Raw genomic sequence first — 7,306 nt, 5'->3', positions numbered from 1 at the left:
ATTACTTGTTAAATGAATAAAAACGTTAACCGTGAACAGCAATCATTTGTCATCAGCTAAATCATAATGCTCAAAACGATATCTGGCAACTGAAAATTTTAGAAAGATGAATGCTTTAAACCACCACGAATCATAAACCATTAACTAGATATCAATTTCACATCTCGGCTTGAAAAATTTAGATCTCAGCATGACAATTCCCGAAAATAACTGAATCACAAAATTTTTATATTTTTTCGATTTTTTTTTTTATTTTTTTATTTTTAAATAAAATCTAAAAAAATTTTATCAAATAAATCTAAAGAAAACTTGAACTAAAATTAATCTAAGTTAAACTAAAATCTAAAAAATTAAAATGAGAACTTAGCTAAAAATTAAAACTAAATCTAAAATCTAAAGAAATAAAATGAATCTTTTTATTTTTTTTTATTTTTTCATTAGCAAATCAAAAATCTAATTTAAAATCTAAATTTAAAATATAAAACTAACACATAAATCAAATCTAAATAAACAAAATAAAGTCTAATTAAAACAAAACCTAAAACATATATATATATATAATATATTTTTTTGATCTTTTTTGAAATACAATTAAAAGAAATGAAACTATTCTAAAAGAATTAAAATCTTAAAAAAATGAAATACATAACTAAAAAAAACTATCACAAAACTAAAAAATTAAATTTGAAAATTAAAAGCTACAATCTATAACGCATATACAAACTAAAACTAAAAAAAAAAAAAAAAAAAGATCGAATACGTAATTGACCTAAACCAAAGAAAGGAAAAATAGATTTTTAAACTTTATCAAACTACGCTATGAAGCCCACACACTATATCAAGACGTGAAATCGTTGCAGGTCCGGCGAGGAAAAAGCTTAACCCTGGATTACGATACAGCCAGCCTTTGCATATTAAATCGAGAACAACCATGAAGTCGTGAAACAAATAAAAGGCGGGATATTACCTGTGCGAATTCTTAAGAAACTGTCGGCAGCCACAGAGTTCAAAATCGCTTTTTCTTTTGCAGGGTTGGCAGGTGATGGCGGCAAGATCCAAGCATATGACTTTGACATTGAGTATGTCAAAGGTAAGAACAACGTGGTAGCAGATGCCCTTTCACGTAGACCAGCCACGTTGTCTCTTATGAGCTTGGATACAGATTGGAGGGCTCGAATCTTAGTAGAGTACTCCAAGGACAGATTTGCATGTGAGGTTCTGGATGGGCAGGTGGCAGATGACAGGTACAGGGTGGTCGATGAGATCATCTACTACAGGGACCGGATTTTCTTGACTGAGGGTTCTCAGCTCAAGAAGAAGATACTCCAGGCATCACATGATTCCCCATTGGCAGGACATCAGGGTTTTACCAAAACCTACAGGGCCATTTAGGAGAGGTTCTCATGGAAGGGCCTCAAGGAGGACGTACTCCAACACATTTGGGTGTGCGATGTTTGCCAGAGGAACAAGGGAGAGATGAGCCATCCCGCAGGATTATTGCAGCCTCTTCCCATTCCGGAGGGGAAATGGGAGAGTATTTCGATGGATTTCATCACAGGGTTGCCCATGGTACAGGGCAAAGATTGTATCTTTGTTGTTGTTGATCGACTGACGAAGTATGCACATTTCTTTGCCATATCCGCACACTATACAGCAGCACAGGTGGCCGAGCTGTTCTTCAGGGAGATCTTCAGGCTACATGGTCTTCCTAAGACCATCGTCAGTGACAGGGACAGCCGTTTCATGGGCGAGTTTTGGCAGGAGCTTTTCCGATTGGTGGGGACGGAGTTGACACCGAGTACCAGCTATCACCCACAGACAGACGGAGATAGTTCACAAGTGGCTGGAGGACTACTTGCGTAACTATGTCAGTGGGCAGCAGCGAGCATGGCTGAAGTGGCTGCATCTGGGGGAGTACTGCTACAATACTTCGCATCACATGTCCATTGGTATGTCACCATTCTATGCCTTATATGGGTATCATCCTTTATCTTTTGTCGACGTGATGTTTGGTGATAGCAGGGCTCCTAGAGCCAAGATCTGGATCCAAGAGAGTCAGGATATCCTCTGAGCTCTCAAGGATAACATGGCTACAGCGCAGAACCAGCAGAAGCTGTATTCCGACAAGGGTTGGGTGGAGAGGCAGTTCGAGGTAGGGGACATGGTCTACCTACGATTACAGCCATACCGACAGTCATCACTGAAGCAGAAGGGGGCTAAGAAGCTCAAGCCCCACTTTTATGGGCCATACCGGGTGATACACAAGATTGGAGAGGTTGCATATGAGTTGGAGCTGCCCCAAGGCAGCAAGATTCATAACATTTTTCATGTATCATGCCTAAAGAAGGCATTGGGGCAGCAGGTGACCGTGACGGATGAGCTACCACCCATGGATAATGAGGGGCATTTGGTATTGCAGCCGGAGGCTATCATTGACTCTAGGGAGAGACGGTTGCAGAGCAGGACGGTCCGAGAATTCTTGGTGAGGTAGAAGAATTTGCCGGATGAGGATGCCACTTGGGAGAGTGAGGAGATCTTACAGCATCCATCACTTCAGTTGCTTGAGGACAAGCAACATTTTGCCGGGGGAGATTGTAATATTCCTAATTTGCTATGGCTAATTGGAATATTCAATTTTGTTCGATTTTTGCCTTCTATAGTTATTTGTAAATAAAAAGTGAGGAAGGGGAACATAACTCACTTTAGAATAAAAATTCACTTCCTAGGTAGCACAACGTTGTGACTTAAGGGGGAACCAAGGGGGCCAAAGGGGGACGCAGAAATGGGGCCCACGCAGACACATGGAGGGACTGCACAGGAGGGAAGGAACACATGGCAAGAAGGGGATCACGCAGGAGAAAGTGAGCCTAGGGATTGTGAGAGGCAGAGGCTATAAAATAGAGAGGAACCCCCTCATTTGGGATCATTCTGGTTATGAGCATTTGCGATAGTCATTTCGACTTAGAGCACGCTTGCTGTTTAGCTAGTCTGCAGCACTGTTTAGTGCATTGAGTGTCTTCGTTCGGAGATCTCACCCTTAGCCCCAGGGGACTTCGAGTGCCTGCTCGGGCAAGGTATTTCCATTGGCATTCCAGCAGTAGTTTCATCAGCATTTCACCAGCAGTTTCATCAACGTCTTTGAGGAACTGCGCAGAACCCCAAGGGGGTGATTTTCGGGGGTCGGCCATTTCAAAAAATCTTTCTGGGTTTTTCTGGGATTTTTTAGTAGAGCCCGAATCCAGATTTTCAGCTTTTTCCGAGGAGGGGAGCAGCCCCAAATCATCATTTGTTTTATAGCAGCAGCAGTAGCACAGTAGCAGCATCCACGCAGAGAGGCCATTCTTGTCATTCTAAGTGTTTCTTCACTTGCCTTGTGCAAGTCGAAGTGTCGTCCTTCTGATCACCTCTGTACTCATTCCTTTACTCAGTATAATAAAATGGCTTAGCATTTCTCACTGCATTTCGTGTGTATCTGTTTATATTTCATATGTTAATTATTGTTGCTGCACTACTATTATATCTCTGTGATTTTCTCGGCTACTATACCACTTGTGCGTTTTCCTGGTTGAGATTTTGTTGGGGTTTGAGGAATATTCCGGGTTAGGGATATTACAAAATGGTTTGGACAAATTGTACCCGGTTTGGGAGATATTAAAATAATTAATATTTTTAATGGAGTTCTTAAGTCTAAACTTAAGAAAAATAAAATATTAATGGTTATTAATATAAAACTGGGTTAGAAGGTTCCAAAAGTCATGGATCAAGCCAAATCTAATCTTAGTCGTTGATTAGAGATTTAATCTCGGCCATTGGAAAACACACCAGAGTGATCAGTCATTCGATTTGCTAGAGCGGGTTTGCTAAGCAAAGTAGAATTAGTGATCAACAGTGAGAGGTAGTGAGTATTGGACATAGAGGTAGAGACAGTGCCGAGAGACAACACATAGGAAGAGAGCAAGAAGCAGCAGCAAGAGCAGGCCATGCAGAGCCTAGCAGAGACAACGTAGAGGCCAGAGGGACCGCGTCATCCACGCAGAGGGCAGCTGGAGTGGCACAGAGGGTTCCAGAGGCTACGCAGTGCCTCAGAGCGTTGACGCAGAGGCCAGAAGGGCTAGCACAGTGCTTCAGAGTCGTTGGAGAGGGTTTTGTGGGACATGTTTTTTAAATACCTGTTTCCGAATAAAGAGGTATTGTTGCCGGTTATTTTACTCTGTCGGGTGAGCTAGTTTGGCACCCAATTGTACTCAAGGAAATACTGCATAATAATAAACCCTCAGAATAGTTGCACTGGTTTTCCTGCATTAGGTTTTTCCGGGGACATTTGTCCAAAAATAATGATGTCACTAGTGTGTTTGTTTTCTTTCAGCTGACGATCTGTAGATGTTGAGACTGTATTGTGTTTATTTCGTTATTTATATGTTTTAAATAAATTGTTCGAATTTAACAAGTAGAAGAAATAAACCAGAGGAATACAGAATAAATTTCTAATGGATAGACTTAGAAATTTCAACATGGTATCAGAGAGTGGTTGCAGATCACACGAAAGTTGAAGGCATCAACTAAGCAAAGCATTTGCAGCAGAATCAGATGTCCCGAGTGACAAAAGCCGATCCTTGCAGAAGCAACAGAGGAAGGGTTGGCGCGGAAGGACTGCGTCATCAATCCGGGCCAGAGAGAGGCCATCGCAGAGACCAGGAGGGTTGACGCAGTGGCCGAGGAAGTTGTTTTTGCCAGTGCGGGATTGCGTAGAGCCTAGAGGCTCGGTCCTTCAGTTGCTGGGGCATAGGAAGCTGTGGGCAGTTTGCAGGAGCGAAGCTGGTGGGGTACTGTGGTCAGAAAAGTACCTAATAGGGCGAAACCAAGGTAGAGGGAGTTGCTACCGAGGCAGATTTCTAGCCAAAGAAATCCAGATCAATATTGTAGGTGCACAGAATATCAGAGAGGTTCAACTTGACGTTTGGCAAGTGGATTTGCAGAAGGGAAATCAGGACTCAAAGGGAGTTTAGCAGAGAACTTCCAGGTGAGAAGTAGAGAGACTCAGCAGGAGTCGAAAGAAGAACTTCCAGAGGGAAGTAGAAAGACTTGGAGGAGTCGACAGAAGAGCAAAGAGATGGCCGTGAATGGACTGAAAGATCAGGACAGGCTGGACGGGGTGTCCAACTTTGTGGTCTGGAAGGCCATGATCTTGTCCATTCTAGATAGACATCGCATCAAGGGCTTCACCTTGAGAACAATGGCTATCCCAGTTGACTCGGTAGCTAATGAGAAGTATGAGGAGGCAATGGCCAAGGAAAAATGCATCATCCTTGATGGGGTCAAGGATCATGTGGTCCAACATATTGCTGAGAAGGAAACGACAAAGGAGATGTGGGACACCTTGAAGACGTTGTACCAGCATACTTCCGTGTAGAGGAAGATGTTACTTGAGAATCAGCTACATTCATAACAGATGCAGAAGGGGGAGTAGATAGATCACTTCCTTGGTTGGTTGAAGGAGATCTGGGACCAACTGACTTCCAGAAGCATGTACTTGTATTTATTTCCAGTATTTACATGGTAAATAACTTGTTAATTAACAGAACAAGTAGGTAGGAATAAATCGGTAAAGTACCTGAAGGGTTTCTAATGTATCAGACTTAGAAATTCCAACAGTAGAAGCATACAACACGACAGTCTATGTCTAGAATAGAACTCCTCATAGGGCATTGGGCAAGATTACCCCAGAGCAGGTCTTCACCGGGAATACACCTGAAGTTAGTCATTTTAGGATATTTGGGAGTTTAGCATATTGTCGTATACCCAAGGAGAAGAGGAATAAGTTAGATCAAACTGTAGAGAAAGGATATCACGTGGGATATAGCGAGAAGCTAAGGCATATAGAATCTATCTTCTAGGGAGAAGGAAGGTAGTAGTTTGGCGAGATGTGAAGTTCATGGAGGATAGGGCCTTCAGAAAATCTCGAGAAATGCCTTCTGAGGAGCAGTCAAAAGATGAGCCATTGGTCAAACCACTTCAGCCAACAAAAGCCAGTACTAGAAATTCTCCTTCAGAACAGGAGGAATCACAGGAAGAGGAAGAGCTAACAGATGTACCTACTACCAAAGGAAGAACAAGCTGGGAACTCTAATAGATTCTACGGGACGGGGAACCTTCCAGTTTTCAGGAGGTTGTTCAGCATCAAGTTTGGATGGATGCGATGGTGGAGGAATACAACTCTATAATGGTGAATGATGTCTGGGAAGTAGTACCTAGGCCTCAGGATAGATCAATGGTAGGTTTGAGATGGATCTACAAGATCAAATATGCTGTAGACGACAGTGTGGAAAAATACAAAGCCAGGTTTGTGGCTAAGGGGTATGCTCAGAAGGAAGGAATAGACTACGAAGAGACCTTCGCCCCAATAGCCAGGTATGCATCTATTAGAACCATGATATCTCTTACAACACAGATGGGGGGGAGATTCATCATATGGATGTCAAGGCGACATTCTTGAATGGGGTGATAGAAGAGGAAGTATACATTGAATAGCCAGAAGGCTTTGAGACACATGAGAAGAAATCTCATGTATGCATATTGAAGAAAGCCTTGTATGGGCTCAAACAGGCGCCTAGAGCGTGGTATGGTCGAATTGATGGCTACTTGCAGAAGATGGGGTTCGTCAAGAGTGATGCAGATCCCAATCTCTACTATCTGGTTGTAGAGAATGAGCCTCTAGTCCTAGTATTATATGTGGATGATCTCTTCCTGACATGATCATCCAGGCTCATCGAGGACTGCAATAAGAATTATTGATGGGGTGATAGAAGAGGAAGTATACATTGAATAGCCAGAAGGCTTTGAGACACATGAGAAGAAATCTCATGTATGCAGATTGAAGAAAGCCTTGTATGGGTTCAAACAGGTGCCTAGAGCATGGTATGGTCGAATTGATGGCTACGTGCAGAAAATGGGGTTCGTCAAGAGTGATGCAGATCCCAATCTCTACTATCTAGTTGTAGAGAATGAGCCTCTAGTCCTAGTATTATATGTGGATGATCTCTTCCTGACATGATCATCCAGGTTCATCGAGGACTGCAAGAAGAATCTAGCCACAAAATTCGACATGAAGGATTTGGGACAGATGCATTATTTCCTGGGATTGGAAGTTTGGCAGCAGAAGGGTGAGATATTCCTTGGACAAGGGAGATATGCTACAAAAATCCTGAAGAGATTCATGATTGAGGACTGTAGGACTATGGCTACTCCAATGATCACCAACTGGAAGAAAATTGCTACATCGGAAGACAAAGATGTTGATCCCACCTTA

This window comes from Pinus tabuliformis, chromosome 7 (genome assembly GCF_031772625.1).
Source record: "Pinus tabuliformis cultivar Carrire ecotype Pingquan chromosome 7, CPIR1, whole genome shotgun sequence".
Classification (NCBI taxonomy): domain Eukaryota; kingdom Viridiplantae; phylum Streptophyta; class Pinopsida; order Pinales; family Pinaceae; genus Pinus; species Pinus tabuliformis.
Note: the sequence above shows the minus strand (reverse complement) of the source record.